Source organism: Musca autumnalis, unplaced genomic scaffold (genome assembly GCF_047663935.1).
Source record: "Musca autumnalis isolate F117 unplaced genomic scaffold, ASM4766393v1 scaffold_2, whole genome shotgun sequence".
In the NCBI taxonomy this organism is placed as follows: Eukaryota; Metazoa; Arthropoda; class Insecta; order Diptera; family Muscidae; genus Musca; species Musca autumnalis.
The window spans coordinates 2,405,961-2,428,412 of NW_027411755.1; the positions used below are offsets into that span (position 1 = coordinate 2,405,961).

The 22,452-nt window shown below is 34.4% G+C and overlaps 1 protein-coding gene across 3 annotated transcripts in view; it reads right to left on the minus strand.

The window, feature by feature from the left end:
- Window positions 1-22,452, minus strand: part of LOC141393510 (uncharacterized) — a 278,113-nt gene that overhangs the window by 72,521 nt on the left and 183,140 nt on the right. The gene's annotated exons all lie outside the window — the stretch shown is intronic.

Below are 22,452 nucleotides of genomic sequence, written 5' to 3' on the forward strand. Positions count from 1 at the left end.
GTTTTCCTGCACTAATTTTCTGGTGTTTTGCGGCCACAATTTTGCCGAGAATTGCGAAATTTCCATTGTTTGTGTAAAATCTAAACCTAAAATGTCAAACCAAGTTAGAATTTTTAGGAGTTATCGCTTTATGTTCATAGCCTTTTCGTACAAATCAATTTAAAAACCTTGCATTGGTGCCAATGGTGTACTGAAGTCATTTAAAAAATGCATTTTCCAAGAGGCCATAAATAAATTTAATTTTGTATATATTTTCTTCGTTTTCTGCCTACCCCTTATAAGTTTTCTTCTGATTTTCCATTAGATGATGACCTTTTTTAATATTCCATTATTAATGCAACTATACCAACCGCTAGATTGTTTCTATTCAAGACATGTCTAAATGAATGGTTATTTTAGTAATTGGTCTTAATGGCGTTTTATTGTTTTGCCTTAAAAGCATAAAAAAACATTTTGCCCATCCTAGTTGCAATTATCTTTACTCTTGTCTCTTCATCATCGCCATCATCATTATCTGCTCTAGCAGGAACATCAATATCTTCATTGAAAAATCAACTTTATTGTTTCCTTAGTGCTACTCGGTATGCGCAGTGCATGTCACATGAAATAAATGTTTCCAGCCTCGTCTAAGCGTTTTGAGCAGTTTAGCGGCTGCGTCTGAGGAGCCATCAAATATGAGGGACAAAGAAAAAAATGGCGATCAACGAAGCGAATGCATGAAGAATGAACAGCATTTGAAACCACTAAAACATTTTTGTCTTTTAACTTTCCACTTAGCTTCGTAACATCTCTGCGAATATCTACATCCATACATCGAAATAGGCGCATTCATATATGTCTGAATATTATACACATACATACTCGTACACACATCCATTTGTATGTGTCAGCTTTAAAAATGATTCAATCTAACCATGGAAGAAATGCATCTGGCGCGTATTGCCATTTGACTGGATATTTCCATACCAAAAAGAAGAAGCAATGACGTACATCGGAAATACCTATCTAGTATTGAAATACATAATTTGTTTTTATTACAAATATGAATAAATTTGACAGTTATTGTTATTATTGTCTATATTTAAAAATCAAAAAACGGTGTGAACATGTATTATAAATTTTGTTAGTGAAGACCCTAACCATTTGTATTTTATTGGGTTTAAAATGTGATAAACCCGATGAAATATCAAAAATTTAACACAATTAAATCACTTTAATAGAATTTCAAAAAAAAAGTTAAAATGAAAATAAAAATTTTAAAAGGCCTGAAATAGGGTGTACTTTTAAATGGGGGCTATACCAAAGTGCAAAGTTTTAGTTCTATTGGGCAACTGCATTTGTGAACTAGAGAGACACCAAAGCAAGTTAAATAAAATACTGGAATTTAAAAATTGAAAAGGAACTTTGGTGTACAGAATTATTTTCGATTTTTCATAAGAAACTCGGTTTGTCTGCAGTTCGCATTTTTTGTAAAAGAATTGACTACACTAGCTTAAAGTGAGTGTTAGTTGATCTAAATACTATTTATGAGGTTTTCAAATAAAACGACATAAGTTGACTTTTGCATATTTTGAGTTATTAGTACCACGAAGTTATACTATTTGAAAGCTATCCATATCACTATTCCGTTTTTGAAAACAATGTTACGTTCCTGATTTAGATCATTTCTCTTTGATTCTCTTTGACGTGAAAACGAGGGGATTTTTGGTCTGTTACAAAACTGCAAGAATCTATTAATTTTTACTATATTTTCGATATCATAAAGGAAAAATTGTTAACATTTTAAAAATTTGTAGATTCTTGAGGTTCCAGAACAGGCATTTTCTTTTTGTATATTTTCGTCTTCGATCATTATTATTTGACAATCGCCTGCAAAAACTGATAACATATTTGAAATATTTTTATACCCTCAGCATTTATACAGTGCAGGGTATATGGTAATATTCAAAAATGTTTTACAATCGTTGAAGTTGAGGTTCACCATTTAATAAGTCGCGAACTGTTAATATATTTTATAAAATATGAATATATTTACATGAACTGAAGTGTTTTAGCCACGATCTTATAATATGGACCATAGCAAATAATTTTCGTGGAAGCTGCGTTGGTGGTAATATAAAAAAATGGGTAAAAATGTGTTGAAGTTAGCAAGCTTTTTTGTGTTTTTTCTTGATTTCTGGTCAAACGAGGGAAAATTCAGACCTGAGCTCAAAGAAAGGATTGAAGAATACCCCTTGGGCAACATGATGCTAATGTGTGACTTCTCGATATATACAGTGCATCCCTCTTAAATCGATGCTGACATTTTGAAGTTTTGAAATCGGGGTTTTTTCAATTTTTCTTATAATTGGAGGGCGCAACCAGATAATGACCTAATCTATTTATTGGATTGTAGAACTCGTGATTCCACGTCGTTTGATGTATATCTCATGAGTGTGCTCCCCACAGCTCCCTAGTAATAGGAGTCCAAAGTCGAATTTTTGGTGCGTAATTTTTCTTTAAAAACCTATTTTTTGGCTTCAAAATTTACAAGTATGACTCATGTACCCTTGAACCCCGCGTGATTTTAGTTTTTTTCCGCGCCGGATTCACTGAGCCCTACCGCGATCGAATCCATCCACTAAAACCGCTGATATAGATACCCTGAAAATAGGAAAATAAGCAAAAATTTATTTTGACTAATCCGCATACTTAACCCCGATTGTCCTTAAATTTTTTTACATAAATGGAATCCTTTATACACGGTTATAATATTTGTCAAAAAGGTGTGTCATGAATTTCAGAGATTCGGGAGTAGTATTCGTATTTAACCAAAAATAGAATCAGGTAGCACACCCGCGGTTCTTGACGAATCTGTATAAAATTTGTCTTATTGACGTATTTTTAACAGGGGGTCACTGAAATCGGATGCGCCTTATAATCATATGAACATCGCGTTATTTTTACCCACATGAAGCATTTTGGTGTAGTAAGATGCAACTGATGGCACACTTTTGCGGTTAAATGAAACATGGAAAAATGCAAACATATTGACAGAGATGCACTCGCTCTATGCGAAAAGCACATGCGCCTCAACTGATTTTAACTATTTCGCGCGTTATACGGTTTTTAACTTTTATGTTTTTTCTTTGATTGTAATATCAATATCACTCTTTATTTCCTAATTCTATTGCTTATCACACTATGCAAATATACTTTCACGATGATAAACTATTTTCCTTGAAGAGGTTTTAGCAAAATAATTCAGGTTTTGTTAGGAAATTTAGCGAAATAGTAGAATAACTCCAAAAAATTTTCTCAAATTTTTCGTATTAAACCAAAAAATATATTCTTGAAATAATGTTCCAACAATAAACTTTTGTCTTTTGTTGTAGCTGCAATATGCAATTTAAAATCCTAATCAATAAAATTTTGGTCTCACATTTTTCTGGACATTGTCAAGATTCTGTACGTATTTTTAGTTTTTTTTTAGAGATTTTTATGGACTCTGAGTAAGAATAAATAAAATTTACTCCAAGATTCTTTCATTATTTTTTGATTTTCCGCGAAAATGAAAATAAATTTAGCTAATATTTAGGCGTCTACGGATAGATATTAAATGTTGTTACCGATTTATATATACATTTTGGTATTGCAACACAAAGGGAATTTTTAAATATTTTTTCTTTATAAGGGAATAAAACCCCCCATAAATTTTGGGCGCAGCATCCAATTTTGTGAACGCGAACATATTTGAAACCACGATTTTTTTCTTAACCCATGTAACAAAAATCGTGAATGTGCTTGTCAAAAATTTTTTAATTTTTTTCTCGATGGAATTGTAAAGGAAATTTGAATTTTACCATATACACTTTCATACTGGCAAAATGTGCCTCATCGAAATAATGGTTTTAGACCCCAAGTATGTTTGGACGAAATGTGTTTCAGACAATTTGGAGTCGATTGAGCAATGTCCGTCCGTCTGTCTGTCTGGCTGGCTGGAGCGCACGATAACTCTCGAACGGATCAACCGATTCGGTCCAAAATTTGGTTTTCGTAATATTTTGTCCAAACTTAGTTTAAGTTCGAAGATGGGTTATATCGGTCCAGTACTTCCGGTGCCTCCCCCACAAAAGACCGAAAATGTTCATAAAATTTGTGAGCACGATAACTCTTGAAGGGAGTAACCGATTTGGTCAATACTTTGCTCATCGTAAAATGTGTACCAGAGTTAGATACTGTTTCAATATAGACTCAATCGACCCACTCCTTCGGGTACTTCCCACACAAAATTTCGGAAAAGTTCAGTTTAGGGCCATCTCTCGAATCACTGTGACTTTTGTTTTAGCAACTTGTATTCACTGCCCCCGTACGACGGTTTAAGTTTCATTAGGGGCAAGTCCATACTTCCTGAGAAAATAGCCTGAAAGTTGCAAAAAAACCCCTATGACACCGTGTGAGGTGGTTGGAGCGCAAGATAACTCTAGAACGGATCTGCCGATTTGGTCCAAAATTTGGCCTTAGTAATATTTTGTCCAAGCATAGTTTAAGTTTGAAGATAAGCCATATCGGTTCACTCCTTCAGGTACCTCCCCCACAAAAGTTCAGAAATGCTCGGAAAAATTGTTCGTACGGTAACTCTTGAAGGGAGTGGCCATACTTTACACATCCTAATATATCTACTAGGTATAGATCAGGTTCAAATATGGACTATATTTGTCCAATCCATCCGGTACCTCCCACACAAAATTTCGGATAAATTCACTTTTGTGACCTGCTATCGAATCACTTTCATTTTTGTTGAAGCAACTTGCATTCGCTGCCTCAATTGCGATGGTAAACGTTTTTTTTTTCAGGGGAAATCCATACTTCTTGAGCAAACATCCCGAAGGGTGTAAAAACCCCCAACGGCACCATATGTAGTGGTTGGAGATCCACTTCCATAATGGTCAATGTAGATTCATTCCTTTTAGTATCTCCTCCGCAAAACTTTTGATATCTATTACTAATGAACATTTTTGTCGGTTCAAATTTCCAAAATTTTTAAAAACCCCCTAATATACATATATGTTTTTTTGGGAAAAATTGTTTCAATATATACAGGCTGAGGGTATATCTCTGTCGGCAAAGCCGACTGATACTTTTTTACTTGTTTTTTTTTTTTTTAATTTTTATCAACTGTTTTTTTATTTCTATGAAGATTGGATTATAATTTCTAAAATAAATTTCACCGAAAAACAACAAGTACAAGTTTTTCCATTTTTCTTCGCTCTTTTTCTTAGAAAACAACATTAATATAAATGTGTCATTTTGTGCAAAAAATAAAAAAAAAAACACACGCAAAGATACGCTTTAAAAAAAATTAATAGAAATACATGTAAAAAAATTAAAATTTTTTCTTACCGATTGTTTTTAGCGTTATCTATGAATATTAAAAAAAACAATACGAAATCATCAACATGTAGCAAATAGTCGTACTACAAAAATATTGTTTTCGTTCTCCTGCCGTTTTCTATAAAAACCACAGATTTATAGTCTTCATGTAGTTGGGTGAGAATAAATTCTCGGAAAATTGATGTGGAGGTGGATAAGAAGCAAGTAGTTGGTTTATAGCAATGTCGTTCTTTGATATTGTTAAAGTTACGAAGTTTTTCGGCTATTCACACACACATGACTCGAACGGAACGAAAGATCACACAAAAGAGAGCAAATGTTTTGATGTGGGCATACAACCTTCCTAACACACTGTCAAAAATTGGCAATATTCAGAATTTTGTATGCTCTCTTCTTGGTCGGCTATGGTTTATAGTAATAAGATACTTCGTGCAGGATCGACCGTGTACCGTTAGTACAGTTTTCTCACCTTCTGACAGCAACACAGCTTTTTCTTCCCAGGAAAGTTGGGCGCAACAAAATTTTCCTTATTTTGTTTGTTGAGATGATATTTTCAATTTTGTACGAATACAAGCTGGCAACCCTGTCTGTAGCACTTACCAAGCCAACAGTCGACACATGTACATACAGTCAACCAAAAAAGTCTACATACACCCTATAAATCTCGGGTTTTAAGGGTAAGGAAGCATTTTTATGAAAATCCAAATACACAGTTCTATTTCATATCCCTAATAAACAATATAACATATAACAGAAATATATTCCATAATACGAATAACGGTAAATTCTATAAAAATTAAAAAAATAATAGGGAAAAAGTGTACATACACCCAATGAAATATTAAGATTACCGTAAAATTTAGGGAATAAGCAATACAAATTTGACATTTTATTGCTTTATCGAATGTCTCTGGTTGTCTATGATATATTTTAGAAAAAATAGGAACATATTTGTGCTTTAATTGACTTTATTTAAGGTCAGACTTCGCGTATAGCTCGTTAAGGCGGACCCTTGCAGATATATTGGAGTTTTTCAGTCTGGTAGTTTATGAAACCCCAGGAAATGCAGTGGGACTAATTATTTTGAGATCCTAGAGCGCTTTGAAGTTGTTGTTATGGATAATATATGCTCCTGAGCTTCGCTAAATATGCAAATTACTGCGATTTTCATAAATTTTATAGTTTTCCCAGCATTCCAAGGGGAAAATTACATACAGAAGCCTTCGAATTACCTTGTAATATGGTCTGGTACAATCCTCGAGCATCCATTGAATAAGCAATGTAAAAGTATCGGACATTTATAGCGCTTCAAGTGACCATAACGATCATAATACGAGAGCATACTAGTTAACAGTGCAAATTTCATACAAATTGCATGCATTCTTTGGTGGTGCTTTTATTTTGATACTTTGGAAACTTTAGGAACGGGTTTGTATAATAATGTTGTACATTTCTGATTGAGTTAAGGTCCAAAAATGTATTACAAGGTAATTCCAAGGTTCTTGCTTGTACTTTGACCCTTGGAATGCTGTGAAAACTATAAAATTTATGAAAAACTCAGGAATTCGCATATTTAGCGAAGCTCGGGAGCATATATTATCCATAAGAACAACTTCAAAGCGCTCTAGGATCTCAAAATAATTAATCCCACTGTATTTCCTGGGGTTTTATAAAGTACCAGACTGAAAAACTCAAAGATATCTGCAAGGGTCCGCCTTAACGAGCTATACGCGAAGTCTGACCTTAAATAACGTCAATTAAAGCACAAATATGTTCCTGTTTTGTCTAAAATATATCATAGACAACCAGAGACATTCGTTAAAGCAATAAAATGTAAAATTTGTATTGCTTATTCCATAAAATTTACGGTAATCTTAATATTTCATTGGGTGTATGTACACTTTTTCCCTATTATTTTTTTAATTTTTTAGAATTTACCGTTATTCGTATTATGGAATATATTTCTGTTATATGTTATATTGTTTATTAGGGATATGAAATAGAACTATGTACTTGGATTTTCATAAAAATGCTTCCTTACCCTTAAAACCCGAGATTTATAGGGTGTATGTAGACTTTTTTGGTTGACTGTATATTATGGACACATTTTTGTTGATGGCTTCGTTGTGTCATGAGATTCTACAAATTTGTTGCTTTGCCTTGATTTTGTTGCTGTTTGAAGGCATTGCATTTAGTGTAATGTGGTTGTCAAGTTGCTAACCGACACTGCCAGCAATGGTCATAAGAATTTTGAACACAAAAAATGTACACTCGAACGTGGTTTAAGCCAAACACCCCCTTCTGCCCTCAACCCAAAGTGTCATTCATCCATTTGTTGTGGTTTGGCAAAAACATTTCTGCTGACCTATTTAAAGTAAAATCATGATTTTTTTGTCCAATTTGGTTCAATTTATTGTGCACACTATTTTCTAAAAAAAAACATTTTTGTGGAGATAAAACAATTAATTTTGTTTTGTTTTATTCACAAACAAAAAACAATAAATCAAAGCTGGTCAATTATGTTCAATACGGTGGAAAAATTTGAAAATTTTATTATAAAAATTTGTTGGTTAAATGTAGGTTAAATGATCCTGGTTTTTTCTGGTTGGCAAATCCATATATTGCCATATGTTGAACTCTATTTGAAATTTTGGTTTAGTACATCGCTTTTTTTGTTCGTTTTGTTCGATATTTGCATGGTGCTCAACAAATTGCACCACATAAAATATGCAAAAAATTTAATTGGTATTAGAGTTGAATGTCTGTTTCTTCGTGTGTGGTATTTTTATTGAAAATTGGTATTGAATTAATTTAAAAAAAAAAAAAAAACATTTGCAGGAGAGATGAATTTAGAAAATACGTTCGTTTCTAGATAAAAATTAATATACATATTTTTTGTTCAATAAATACCATGCAAATCCATTAATAATTGTGAAGAGGTAGAGATGTGTGTAAGAGACTAGGAGTACTGAGAAAGGAAAATGCTCCCTTTAAAAGTTCTATATTGTACAAAGATAATTCTCATTATAACATTATTAGCAATACTAATGGAAGTTAAATAAAAATGTAATGGAGTTTAATAAAAAATGTTATTGTATTTTTTTGTCTAGGGTTATTTTCTTACGGAATTAAACAAATACCAAAATCATAATAACCAACTTTTAAGTGTTAACTGTAATCTATTTTTATTGTTAACGAAACTCAAATTAAAAATTACACCACCCTGCATCAACAATGGCAGCTAATATTGTGAAATTCTAAACTTTAGTTGTACCGTGTAAAAACAATACTCAGTGAAATTCAAAACGGTTGGGAATTTAACTACTTTTGTTTGTTATTTTAATTAGTTTTTGGAACCCTCTTAACCGCTTTAAAATGAGAATATCATCAACTCGACACGCTAACGAAAAAATTAACGTAACGCAAAATGCAGTTTCAGGGCAACCCAAAACCACTTTTGCAGCATTGATTCACAGGATAAACAGGAATAAAGTGCAGTTACTGAGTACATCATTTAAAATGAAATAGTTTAAACAATGCTATGCAACAGCAACAAAAACAGCTGCCACTTTAATGGTAAATATCTACAATGGAAGAGCAATTCAAATCTAAACTTAGTCTGTGCAATAGTAATGGCATTGCACGGAGCGAATGGCGGATGCAAAAGTCGTCAGCGATAGCCCGTTGCGCAACAAACGTGCCCAAGTAGAGCGTGAAAATTAAACTTGCCACTTAAGCAGTCAGCAGCCATTGAATAGAATCTAAGTTAAATGAGAACAAAAACAAAACTAGAATTGTCGAGAATGCAGCGTATATATTTAACACAAATACAGGTAAATGTCTATGCAGTTGGCAAACAAATGACAATGACTGAAAGACAGACCAAAAAGCCGACTTTTTGTTAAGCTAAATTAATCATATCGTTTCGTGGAAAGTAGTCTTAAAATGTTAGAGATTCATTCAGGTCCAGGATAATTAGTCTCGAATATTTGTACAATACAATGTATTAGATTATGGTAAAGAATAAGTGCTTAAATAAAAGGCCTAAATAATATTCCATTTCACTTTGCATAATTTTGGCAATATGTTTCGTTGCATTTAAATGATGCATCTTGCATTCTTTTTGATTGCAGTTCACTTAACAATGTTAAAATAGCCTTGAAAATTACGTTTCATGCCACAAGCTTTTTTGTTATGAAATTGCAACAAAATATAAAAAATGCAACATTATCTCACTCCCTCCTCAAATTACTTTCTACATAGTATTGTACGCTAAATGGGTATATACAAGTCACAGTCTAAACCATGGAAAGTCCTTTACAACAGCTTATTCTATTTCTTCGTCTGCCATTCAGAAGCAAAGCAGAAAAACAAAAAACAGAATTTTTCTCGTACTGTTATGATGTTAAAACAAGCGGAAAACTATAGAGGAAATGCAACAAGGAAATTACAAAAACGAAACAAATCCAACACAAAAAAACCTAGAGAAAAGAATAAAATTAAACAGGAACAGAGGTACAGGGCAAAAGTACGAAGAATGTAGTAGCAAAGCCCAATTTAATTAATAAACATAAATGGACAAAATAATTACCATTATATAGTCATAAAAATCATTAAAAATTGCATTTTCAAGACTTTAATAAAATTGTTCAAAAGGAAAATGAAAATAAAATGAAGAGAAGAGAAAGCAAGCAAAAGAGACAAAAACTTAGCAACGGTTAAGGTCAAATTACCAATTAAAGTGGTAAATGAAGCAATAAGTTATTACTCAAGGTAAAAGTCATTAAGCAAGTGATGGAAATAGCTCATTAAGATTGCTTCCTTATGGCAAATACACTTTAAGAATTAAGACAGGTTCTACTTTTTATACTTTTGTGATCACAATTAAGCATACATTGTGGCGTATGGGATGATGGTTCCAAGTAATAAATATGATTGGAGTTAGCAATGGGAAGACCGGGCCTTTCTGGAACTATCTCTGACACCACCAATTTGATTTAGTAGAAAAATAACACTCTAATTATGTTGAGGGCTCCTGAAAAAACAAAATAGGGTCCATTATCTGCATACTTAATGCCCGAATGTGATATTTCGTTAAAGAACATTGTATAAGCTATTAGACTAAAGAAATCCTAGGAGATTTTAAGGAGAACCTCTTTGAGCCAACCTTCAGAAAGTTTAGTCCTCATAATGGAATATTCGAGAATGGATTAGGTTCATAGACTACCAAAATCCAACAAAAAAGTGTAGTTGGCAGCTCGAAACTCTCACTTCCTGGCATACATAGCTCATGATGTGTGTTGAGCCTACACGCAAAAAAAACGGCCTCTCTAACATATGTCCCAAACACATTTTGCAGCAAACATATATATGTTTGCAACAGTCCGAAACATAATATATGTTTGGGTCTGCAAACAAATATATGTTTGGGTGGAAACAAATATATGTTTGGGTGCAAACATATATATGTTTGGGTGCAAACATATTTATGTTTGGGTGCAAAGATATTTATGTTTGGGTGCAAAGATATATATGTTTGGGAGCAAACAAAGATATGTTTGGGTGGAAACAATTTTATGTTTGGGTGCAAAAGACTACAAACCCAAAAGGCACAAAAAAAACAAGGGCTGCTAAGAATGTTATACGTTATGGTTAGAGATTTCTTATATTCAGAGACTCACAATGAAATTTCATTTGGAACATTTCTTTCTTTAACAATATTCCCAAAAAGTAAAGGATTTTGCTAGATTTTGATCCAGTATGGAATTATGTAAAATTAACAGTGCAAAATTAAAACATGTAATTTCATCCTAATATATAACATGTGGGAAAAGGCTATAGTCGGTACGGGGCCGACTATGTGATACCCTACACCACTACCTCTGTGAATAATCTTTTCACTCGAAAACATTTCTTTTATGGAGATACGAAAGTTTTCACCTATCTGGCTTTTATACCAAATGACTTAAGGCGAACTGAACCAAAATAATTAATATTTAATTTTATATTTGACTACTGTCGACATCACCAACATCAATAGGCTTCTATCTCTGTGAGAAAATTTCGTGAAAATTTCCGACCTGAAGTGTGATTGCAAAAAAAGTGGAAAAAGGGATGCATTAACGACTATTGCGATATCTCTATTATTTGACTACCTACGCCAACCTACTTTGCATAATTTCAAAGATGGGATTTTCTACTTTCTTATTCAGGCTTTGCTTTTAGAAGGTCCCCATCCAAAGGTGTGATATTCGTCATTATTATTAAAATCGCAAAAATGAGAAGTTGGGTTTTATTAACGACTATTGTGATATCTTCGTTGTTAGACCACCTACGACAACCTACGTTACATTGTTGTAAAGGCGATATTTTAAACTTTCATTGCCAGGTTTTGCTTTTTATAGACCCCTTATAGACGCTGAGATATTTGCTTTGGAATAAAATGTTGACTTTTTCTCCAAATAAAGTTTTTGCTCATTCCGACCCCTAAATATTATCCGACCATTATCAACATCAATAGATTTCTTCATCTGTGAGACCGTCATTAACCCTCGAAATTTCATGACGATCCGATCAAAATTGCGCCCAGTAGCGTGATTTCCAAAAAAAATGGAAAAATGGGATGTATTACCGAATATTGCGATATCTCCGTTGTTTGGTCACCTACGCCGACCTAGTTTGCATCATTGTAAAGATGGAATCTTCTAATTTCATAGTAAGGCTTTGCTTTTGGAAAGTATCCAACCAAAGCTGTGATATTTGTCATTATAACTAAAATCGCAAAAATGAAAATTTGGGTTTACTTTGCGACTATTGTAATATCTTCGTTGTTTGATCACCCACGGGAACCTACTTTACATCGTTAGAAAGGTGATATTTTCTACTTTCATTGTCAGGTTTTACTTTTAGTATACTTCTTATAGAAGATGATATATTTGCTTTGGAAAAAACGTTGTCTTTTTATCCAAATAAGTTTTTTGCCCATTCCGACCCCTAAATATTATTCGACCCTCACCAAAATCAATAGTCTTCTTCCTCTTTGAGATCCCCATTAACTCTCAAAATTTCGTGACGATCCGATCAAAATTGCGACCTGTAGCGTGATTTCCAAAAAAATTGAAAAATGGGATGTATTACCGACTATTGCGATATCACCGTTATTTGGTTACCTAAGCCGACCTAGTTTGCATCATTGTAAAGGTGGAATCTTCTACTTTCACAGTCAGGCTTTGCTTTTGGAAAGTCCCCAGCCAAAGCTGTGATATTCGTCATTATAACTAAAATCGCAAACATGAAAATTTGGGGTTTATGTGCGACTATTGTGATATCTTCGTTGTTTGATCACGTACAAGAACCTACTTTACATCGTTAGAAAGGTGATATCTTCTACTTTCATTGTCAGGTTTTGCTTTTGGTATACCCCATATAGAAGCTGAGATATTCGCTTTGGAAAAAAACGTTGTCTTTATATCCACATAAGTTTTTTGTCCATTCCGACCCCTAAATATTATCCGACCATCACCAAAATCAATAGGCTTCTTCCCCTCTGGGACCCCCATCAACACCCAAAATTTCGTGACGATCCGATCAAAATTGCGACCTGTAGCGTGATTACAAGGTTTAGATGGAAAGACGGACAGACGGACGGACTGACGGACGGACACACATAGCCAGATCGACTCAGCTCGTCGAGACATTCATTTTGATATATATAACTATGGGTCTACGACCATAATTTCGATGCGTTACAAACTTTTTGGCCAAAACCAACTTATAATACCCTCCCCACATAGTGGTGTAGGGTATAAAAAACAAACACATGCACCAGTGGACGCTTACTGAGAGCAAGGGAGCGTAAAATTCAATGTGAAACACTTTAAAATGTGTGCTCACTTGCTCTCAGTAAGAACTCACTGACTATCTCTATAGTATACACACAAATGTTGTGGTTTTTTATTGAACGGCAAAAGAACAACAAACACATAGGTACATACAAAATTCCAAAGAAATACATAACACACTTTAATAAAAGAAAAACTGATTGAAATAATTTGTAAATAGTCACACTTTTAAAAAGGAAAAATTTATAGAAACGTAGCTGAACGCTTCTCCTTAGTTGTGAAATAAAACAAATTGTCCTCATAGTTGAAATTATCAGCGGGGAATCGGCATCTGGAATCAAATGATTATGTAATATAATAAATAAATATGGATATGCCATATTTCAAATATACATAAGTATGTATGTAATTACCAATATTAAATGCGATTTCTTCCTTGTCCAATAAAATAATTCCATTCAACTTTCCGATTCAATTATAAAATGTATTGGGCATTTAATTTACTAAAAAGCACAATTTCTTTAAGAAAACACAAAACACTGATTTATTCACTCACTTTACCGTCTTGACTCTACAAAGGCAACTAAAACACTGAAGAAAGAAAAAATATAATTCATATCATTTCTTCTTTTCTTCTTGCCAGCTAAGTTGGTTAACAAACATATATTTGTTTGGATCCAAACATATTTCTAACATAAATTTTTCTGCGTGTAGGATCCAAAGTTTTCCCATATAATGTGGTGTAGGGAATAGTATAGGATATAACACAACACGTGAACTGGACAAAAACAGAACGGAAAGTTCAATTAACATAGAGAAGGCAACTGAATCTGTAAAAAATCGGGATGTACAGGAGTGAGAATTATGTTCGAACATTTTACTAAGGATTCACTCCATTAAACATTAATATCTAGTACCTTGTACGAAAATAAAACTGAAAGAAGCTAAATTTATTCCCTTTCAAGGATAAGTTAAAATGTCATGTGCTATGAAAGATCAAAATGACACCGTAACGTGACAATATGTTCACGAACATATATCGCAGCAAGGGCAACAATGCGGGTTTTCAATACCCTTAAATATAGAGGGTGGGTGCCACCGTGGTGCAATGGTATGCACACCCGCCTTGCACACATAAGGTCGTGGGTTCGATTCCCCGGCCGGGCAATATCAAAACACTTTTCAACGGTGGCAAAATACCCCTCAGTAATGTTGGCGACATTTCCTGAGTATTTCTGCCATGTAAAACTTCTCAACAAAAGTGGTATCTTAGACACGCCGTTCGGTCTCGGCGATAAACTGTAGGTCCCATATCATTGAGCTAATATGAATCGGGTTGCACTCATTGATATGAGAGAAGTCTTCCTTGTCCCTTATGGGATGTTTGTGGAACAATTATATTATATACTTTATATAAATATAGAGGGTATCTTACATGGTAAGTTGTGATGGCCAATAATTTGCACTCGGACTGTAGTTCCACCGAATAACTTGGTCGCAACACCTTTGAGTTGTTGTACCACAGAATCTTCGGGCTATTGTTTTACAGAAGCTTCTAATCGTTCTTCTACTAAACGTGTGAGTTGTTGTTTCGCAGGAGCTTTGGATCGTTGTTCCATAAGACCTTCGGTTTTTTGTTACACAGTATCTTCGATTACTTATTTTACACAATCTTCGGATTGTTGTTCCACAGAAACTTCGGGTAGATGTTCCACAGATCCAACGTGTTGTTGTTCCATAGACAGTTTGATTGTTTTTTCTACAGTATGTTTCAGTTGTTGTTCCGTAGCTTATAGCCCTCTAACTAGCAGATCCGATATTCAAAGAAAATCCAATCATACAAGCAAGCACCCGGTCATTTATGAATCGTTTCCGACCATGTTAAAATCGTCTACAACCAGAACACTGTCATAGTATTTGTATTAACACCCAATTAAAGCCCAAAACAAAGAAGGTAAGGCTGAGTGGAAATTTTTAGCGACTTATTCCAGCCGACGACACAACCTCCGGTCCCCTGAACCACGTGAAGTTAAGGAAGAAAACACATTCCTCTAAACCAAGGTTTCTGATAAAGAGGCAGTCATTTGTGTGATTTTTCCAAGATCCTGCTGGAGAAGGTTTTTTATTCCCCATGGAAATAACGCTAAAAGCATCGCCATACTTCAAGATTGGTTCCTGTTTTTTTTGCATTTTTTCATGCCAAAAGTCACAGCCGTAATACAGAATCGATTTTATACATGCTTCCAATATTTTAAGCCTGAATGGAGGCATTGAATGTTTTTGTTCCCTTTCTTTCTTAATTAAAGCAAACTGAGCGACATAGTCAAATCTAAATCGATAAAATATATGGGCTGATCTACCTTAAATTTCAACTAAATAATCCTAGAAAAAGGGTATATTTGGTAGGATAATAATGTAGTCTTAAGTTACCAAACTTTTTTTCGTGAGAGATTCCATGTTATGCCTCTTCTCTGAGTGGAGACTCATGCATTGATTCATCCAGTCCAATTACGCTGTGCAACACTGAAAATGCAAACAACTTCTAGTGGGCATTTTCTGAAAGTACATGTTGAGACTACAAAATCCCCAGTTGGGTTTCGTGTTTTTAGATCGGGTTTTGATTTTATGCCCTCATCTATACCGGACTAAAACGACCCTTTTTCCCATTTATCCGGTCTTTATCTTCGAAACTAATAAGAATTTTGCTTTGCGGTCTTCAACAATATTGTAGTCCTAGAGTAGTAGAATTTAAGTGTCAAATAGACGAACTAGGAAAAACCGCACCTAGCGCATCAAAATGGATAAAATATATGAAAGTTTAATTTCTGGAATTATGGTCAGTTACTGCCAAACTATTGAGATTTGAATCAAAATTTGCCAATTAATAAGCTCAGCAATTCTTTAGAACATTCTGAAACTGTAAAACACTTATTTCATGTTGTTTAGGCGGTATTTCATATCATACTTTCTACTGAACATATTTCAAACAACGTCCAGTGTGAACGTTGTTTATTACATATTTGAAATTTCAATATATTGTTAATATATTTATCAAATTGTCGTTGAATAATATGCTAGAAACAGCGCGAAAGAGGCATTTTACAACAATGATATGTTCTGAAGAGTTCTGTATTACATTCCATCGAATATTTTTCGCTTATCTAACCATGTTTAGATAGGGCCATAAAATCCGAACTCGATCTAACAAAACAAAACCCAAATACGGGTTTTTATCTATTGGGTCTGTACTTTCATAAAAACCGCATTAGAAGTTGTTTGCACAAAATTACTTAGAAAATGTTGCACAGTGTTATAATAATCAGTGTTTGCAAAGGGTATCATTGCAAAGGGTATCATTGCGTTTGTGAGTTACAGCTGGCTTATGTTCCCCTTGTAAAGAACTTAAAGTTCTGCATTCTCGTACATTGCTCTTACTCCCCTTTGGAAATCGATGAACAGTATTATAGAAGTATTGAAGCAACTTTTATTTCAGTTTTATTATAAGCTCATTGCATAAATCTTTTAGGAAAAAGTGGTAGCATATATAGCAGCTTAATCAATAAAAAAACTCATGAAGACCATAATTACCTATTCAAAACAATATTTCCCCGCTTTAAAGAAAAGATACAAATGTTCCAGCGTGGACTAAGGCATTTCCTTCACAAAACTTGTTTAATTATTAATAACATAATTTGAATACAAATTTGTGATAAATTTATTCTATATTTTTCGCAAATAAAAAAAGAAAAACTTTGTTCATCTTCTTCGTTTTTTTCTTAATTCCATAGTTGGCCTGAATTTGTCATTAGATTAATGCTAATTTTATACCTTTTTTGCATTTGCCGTCTTTTGTTTGGAATTTTTTTTAGTTTAATTTCAGCACATTTTGTGTTAAATCATAAACAGTCTACTTTCTACGGTTTTATGAGACTTTTTTGTTCAGGATTTTAATTATACATTAAATTAACCATATTCTCATAGCATGGCTGGCTGATTTTTTTTTCGTTAGGTTTTTCCTTGTGCAATGCAAAGAAGTAAAACAAGAGAGAATTAATTAAATTCATTTGAAAATTAAAAATTCATTTAATTTTCTTCAACCCAAATACTTTGAAGAAAAAAAAGACAAAAAGGAACATGAAATTGAAAAGAGAAATGCAGAAAACTCATTCCCAAGACAGACTTGGCTGGTGTTTTTTTTTTGTCTTGAAAGTTTGTCATGATTTCTTCATTAGCTGCCATCAGCCGTTCATTTGCTGTTGAGTTGACTTACTAAGGTTGGGAGCATAAAGGCACCTTGCAGAAACTTTGACCACTTCATGGTGCTGAAAATGCCTTCATTTCGGTGTTTCTTTTAATTGCTTTATTTCAGTTGTACACATACACACAAAGAGTCCTGAGGAAATCTTGCCAAGGAAACCGAATACAATTTCCTTGATTTTCATTTACTGTTGTTGTTTTTTCTTTCTTAATTTCTTTAATTTCCAACTTCAATCAGTGTCTTGGTGTATATTTTAATGAATCTTAACATACGGATGTGTCCTTTTTTGTGTCTACTGCCACAAAGTAAACTTTCCACTTCCTACAGGAATAATTATAAATTAAAAACAGCAAGAAAGTTGTGTTGGAGGAAAGGCCAGGAAAATTTTGTAATTTTAACAATGATTTTTAGGGGAAAAGTGTAAAAAAGTAAAATTGGAGCTTCTTTTCATTGACGTAGAATTTGTTGTTGCTTTGACAAATTGAAAACAAAACATTAGCCAATTAGTTAAGTAAGAGCCAAGATTGAATGAAAGTGTGTGTGTTAAAAGAATGAAGGACTAGTGAAGCAATATTAGTTGTGAGGTAATTTTCTGCGTGAGGTTTTCCATTTTTGCCCCTGACAGTCGAACAACTTACGGATATTTAACAAATTTAATTGTCATACTCTTGGTATCAAAACAATGACCTATGTAGCCCATTTTCGATAATGGATTGCCAATTCGAAAAATTCGCATTACTCCTTCATGTTCACAAAGTAACATAAGTAACAGCAACAAAACAATTCCCTTATGCTTTACATTTACGAAATCCACTCGATTTCAACTGTCAATTCCATTGCTTAAATGTCAAATGGAATCGAATGGATTTCAGATGAGTTTTCATTTGACATATACGCAAAGGAATTGACAGTTGAAATCGAGGGGATTTCGTAAATGTAAACCTAGCATTAGCATCTAAACAATAAATTAAGATAGTCTTTTAGGATGCAATATTTCTTAATTCACAAAAATATCCCTTTAAGGTATTATCAAATAATTTATTCAGCGACGGATTGGGATAAAATAAATTATGCTAATTTTACGCAAATTTACCCTTATAACCTTTGTACATTTTCCATATTAAAGCTCCTAAGAATTTTAAAAGAGGTTAACAATTATTGTTGAAAGTTCCTTTAATGGGCATTAATGTAATATTATCACGTACAATACCAATAGAAGCAAACAGACCGATCCTTCCTTAAGATGTCTCACATCCTCATCTCATCCTACTAAAAACACTACTCCGCTATTGTTTTAAATACTACAATCTGTGAATTTTCACCTGCAATGCAAAGACTCTTAACAAGGAAGGTGTATTTTATACATAGGCTGATCAAAAACTATAAAACTGATATCATCGCCTTGCAGGTACTGCGATTGAATAGCGTCAAGCAACGCCTAAAGTTGATGCACTGTTTAGCGATGACTTGACCAACGGCGTTAAGTTCGAACTTGTTTACCCTCCACCTTGAGTTGTATTGAAGTAAAATTGAACAATTTTTTTCCTTACGTTTATCTTCTTCTTTATTTGCATATTCGATCTCCGAATATAAGCGAGCAATACAATTATATATCATTATTTGTTACAAATTTTAAGGTATATTACTATATTATTCGTGATCTCCATAAAAGCTTCTCTATTTCTGGCTTCACTCAGTAGGATTGAGAGATTTCCAATGCCGGTCCATTTTAGAATATTGTCAATCCATGATGTTTCTTTCCGTCCTCTGGATGGCTTCCCTTCTATCGTTCCACCGATTATGGTTTGGATCAGCTTGTATTTTCGGTTCCTCATTATATGTCCAAGATATGACACTTTTCTTCTTTTTATTGTTGAAATGAGTTCACGTCCTCGATTAACACTTGTCAGAACTACTGAATCGTCATAGAATGCTTCAATTTCTTCATCACTTTTATCTGCAGTTCTATTTTTATGAGCATTGCTCTATCTGATTTTGGTGTAAATCCTATTACAGAACTCGCAATATTTTTCTACTATGATTCCAACTCCATTCCGGTCGTTGTTATTTTGATTGCCAGAGTGGTATACCTTTGTGTTGTTACATGTAAACTCGTCATTATTAGGCAACCATGTTTCGCTTACACCCAATATGTCTATGTTGTAACGGTTCATTTCGTTTATTGTGTTTGCTAGTTTCCCTGGTTCGTAGAGACTTCTTACATTCCAGGTACCGGTATTTAGCTTTCTTTTTGTTTAACCTCCGGGGATTCTTAGCACCCTTGTATTGCCGGAGACTAAGGGCCGTGTGTTTGATTCATTGTTCATAATTGTATGGTTTTCTAGGGAGGGAATACATCAGTGGTTTCCCCTTGCCTTCTGATGGGTTTATAGTTTTCCGTCTACATACTCAGCCGCTCCAATGGAGTACAGACGCTGTTTGCTGCCGCTTAATTTAAGACAGACGCAGCAACCTGTTGGTGCGCGGGGCGTATTTGATTTCCGTCCTACCACCCATATCTGGGAAGCTTTCCTCTATCCGCCACCTGGGGATGCGCCCTATAGGTTTACAGGTTTCCCCGAAGAGCTTCCATTTATGAAATAACTAAATTCTGCACCACGTCAAGGATTATTGCTAGGAGAATTGGAATGTGCTAACTGAATAAAATATTCCTGTAGGGAAATGCTGTTAAAACCTTCAAATTTCAGTCATTTCGGTGTGATAATATGGCTAATGGTAATATGGCGATGAGATAATATGGCTAATTGTAATATGGCGATGAGGTAATATGGCTAATATGTGGACTATATCAAAAGCTGGACCTATACTGATAAACGTGCGGGGGAAAGTTTTGTGGTCCCAAAGAGGACTAAGTACGATTCTATGGGGGCTATATGAAGACCGATGATTCACTTCTGGAATATTTTATACCCCCACGAAAAACTATATACCAAGTTTCAGCCATTTCGGTGGGATATTGAGGCAACAACCTTCTATGGGGGCTATATAAAGACATGGACCTATACCGACAAATTTCAGGTGGAAAGTTTTATACCCATAACGACTTCTAAAACAAAATTCCAGGCATTTCGGTGGGATATTGATACTGAATATCGGGAGGTGCCGCCCTATGGGGGCTGTATGAAGGCGGACCTATAGCGACGAATTTCAGGTGGAAAACTTTGTACCCCCAACGAAGACTAAATACCAAATTTCAGCCATTTCGGTGGGATATTGAGGCAACAACCTTCAAAACACCGAAAATCGGGAGGTGCCGCCCTATGGGGGCTGTATGAAGGCGTGCACCTATACCGACAATTTCGAGGTAGAAAGTTTAATGTCTCCAACGAAGACTAAATATCAAACTTCAGCAATTTCGGTGGGATAATGAGGCAAAACCTCCAAAATACCGGAAATCGGGAACCAACGTTCTATGGGGGCTGTATCAAAACGTATAGCCTATTTAGCCTATTTTCAATTCCAAACATCCTAGAAGTAATATAAACTTCTATGCCAAATTATAAAGCTCTAAATTAAAAATTGTATCTTGATTTCAACAGACGGACATGGCTAAATCGGCACTATAATCGCTAACAAATGCACACATCGCACAGTGGCCACACTTGTATGGGAAGGTGCGACAAAAATATTTCTAATCGTCGGATCGATCTGATTTTTTAAATAAATACTTAAAATAAGTAAAAATTACTTTAGCCAAAAAAGTGTTCAATATATAGAAAACATACGACGGACCTTGTAAAAATTTCATATTTTGAGTACTTTAAGCTGTAATTACGTCATGGGGGGAAGTAATAGGATCTTCATATGGCATACCGGATATGTTTAGGGTGTCTACTATATAGTCCAATATTCAAATATATAATATAAAGTTAATAGCGCCCATGATTCGGCCATAACCTAAAAATCGTCGGATTTCAAAATAACTCAACGATTTCAGCTAGAAACAAAAACATTTCAATACAAAACTCTTTAGATCATGATAAGCTCAATTAATTCAATTAAATAAAACTCTCACAAATAAGTGACCTTCGTCCTAATAAGACAACAATTAAATAAAAAAAATTCGGTTGAAACATTCAACTTTTTTTGAGCAGTGTTATCGATACTTTCATTTAAAATTTCACTTAAGTCCCAATGTGTAATCTGCTACTATTTATCGGCTTTGGAAAAAACTAATTTTCCTTACTTGATGTTACATTTCTACGTTTTATAGTATGTGTGCGTTTGGCTGGGTCGATCGGTGAAAGAGTTGTAGTGCCAATGACAAGTAACCTTTACCAAACATAATGACACGTCAATACTCGTATGAATACATGAAATGAACCGAAAAAGTAATAGGTAAACGTTGCAACGATATACATACATACATGTGTACTTCTATGTGTACATTGGAATACTTCCATAAAACTCGTCAGCGTATTAGGTTTTGTTTGTTCGGGATTATAGGCGAGTTTGCCTGTGTGTCGGTTGGCGCCTGTCTGTTACCTAGAGACTAAAAAGGGCAAATTGCATTGCTGCCACCGCAATCAGTGCAATCAACCATAACAACCACTTTGCAGCAGAGGAACATCATGCTTGCCATTGATGTTGTTGTATTTTATGTTGATGCTGTGGCGTAGTTGCTTGTGTTGTTGCTGATGGTAAACAGTCTGATGACCCAACAATAATGGCAAAAACAACAGAACACAATATCCTTAACCGATACCTTAACGGTTTTGATCTCTACCCCGACTCCGTAGTAGCTCACTCTCTTAAACGCTCTTACAATCAATCGACCGAGAGCAATCAAACAAACACACTTTCAACAACCTTTAACATTCAAATGCCATTACCAGGACCTCTTTGCACTTGGCTACATGTGTTCTCTGGCTACACTTCTTGCCCTTGTCTACCAGCCATCCTGTAAATTAACGTCTCTGGTACGACCGCTATAAAGTGACCACAAAAAATCAAAAGCCT